The sequence below is a fragment of the Elephantulus edwardii genome, unplaced genomic scaffold, assembly GCF_000299155.1.
Source record: "Elephantulus edwardii isolate Elephantulus edwardi_28Jun2011 unplaced genomic scaffold, EleEdw1.0 scaffold00172, whole genome shotgun sequence".
Lineage (NCBI taxonomy): Eukaryota > Metazoa > Chordata > Mammalia > Macroscelidea > Macroscelididae > Elephantulus > Elephantulus edwardii.
Window position 1 is genome coordinate 22,542 of NW_006399922.1, and position 1,937 is coordinate 24,478.

Sequence of the window (1,937 nt, forward strand, 5' to 3'; positions counted from 1 at the left end):
GGTTCAAATCCACCAGATTCTCTGCTGGAGAAGGAGGGACAATCTCCTCCTGTACCAGTCAGACCAGATTTGACAGTACACACACACAAAATATAATCAAATAAAAAAAATAAATATATACAAAAGCATACGTGGAAAGTCACTATTCTGTCAATGCTTTTGACAGAGAAAGAGCAAAAAAGAGACAGAGAAAGAGACAGTCACAGAGACACAGACAGTGAAAGACACACAGATGACAGTCAAACTGAAACACAAAGATAAAGTGAGAGAAGGAGACATACACAGAAAAACAGAGACAGACACAGAAAGAGATAGAGCAAGAGGGAGAGACAGAGCACAGAGATACTGAGGACAGAGACAGCAAAAAAAAAAGGCAAAGAGAGGGAGACACAGACACACATAGAAAGACACAGAACAGAGGGAGAGAGAGATGAGAGGGTGATACCCAGACAGACACACAGAGAGAGTGAAGACGGAGAACACAGAACAGGAGGCAGAGAGAGAGAAATAGACGAGAGAAAGCAAGACAGAGACACACAGATAGAAAGAGACAGCGAGGGAGAGAAAGAGACAGAATACAAAGCCTGAGAGAGAGAGACCAAGACAGACAGACATAAAGAGCGAGAGAGACAGAGCCAGACACAGAGAGCTACAGAGCAAGACAGAGATACAGAGAAAGAGACAGAAAAAGAGAGCAAGACAGACGTCATAGAACAGAGAGGCAGCGACAGATTGAGAACTAGAGACAGAGAAACAGAGACAGATAAAGACACAGAGAAGAGACAGAAGAGAGTAAAACACAGAAACAGCACAGAACAGACAGACACAGAGAGACACAAAGCAACAGAACAGAGAGGCAGAACCAGACAGAAAAAGAGTAACAGCCAGCGAGAGAGAGCCGGACAAATGCAGAGAGACACAGTCAGAGACACACAGACAAAGACAGTTTGAGAGACAGCGACCCGAGGTCATAAGGCGTTTTTCAGTACCTGTGGTTTTCACGGGAGGACGCTTGCAGGACTCGGGAGATCTGGGGGCCTCGTCACACCCGCCCTTTCTTCCCGCGCACGCAGGAGAGGACCTGATGGCTTCTGACCCAGAGCATGTGCAGTGTTTCAGGAACCAGGGTCCCCCGTGGCTGTGGTCTTTACCGGGAAAAGGGGACTTTGTGGCATCTTGCCCTCCAGGGATGGAGCAATACCTAGACTCCAAAGGGAAAAATGACATTATATAGTTAAATCCTGTCCCCACGCAAAGTTATTTGTCTCCAGCGCATTGCTTTTGTGTAGTTCACCTTTCTAGGATTGCCCATCAATTCAAAACTCAGAGTGGCTTGAAACAAAGCAAAGGGCATGTGTCTCTAAAACTGGGTCTCAGACAGGGCTGCCCGTTGACACTGGGCGTCCTCACCAGAGCCACGACAGTTAATCAATGACAGGACGGGTGCAGAAGGAAGTCTCCGGAGGCACGTGGGGAAGCAGATGGAAACTGCTTTCTTCGCACAGCCGCTAAAATCCTTCCCTGTCATTTACAGGATGGCACCCTGGACCGTGTTCCCCACATGGCATCCAGGAAGGATAGGAGAAGGTGGACGGGCACAAAGGTGAGTGAGTGGGTTCACAATTCTCAGATACCTGTCGTGCTCCCAGGTGAACAAGCTGGCCGTGTGGAAAACTGACCCTCTGGTCCAGTGACGAAGGTGCCTGGTCCCGCGTCACTCTGTGTCTTCTGCTTCAGGGCACCCAGGCCTTTGTACTATGGGAGCAGAGGGGGCCACACCCTGCTGAGAGCTGCATTTTAAAATCAAAGGGGGATCCTGTTACCTTCATGTTTGATGCCTCCAAGAGATCCTGACACTGTCTGATGAGGCCTCCAGACGCCCTGACGGTGTATGAGAACCAGAGAGTCTGAGAAGGCAGATGGACAGTGATGGCTCC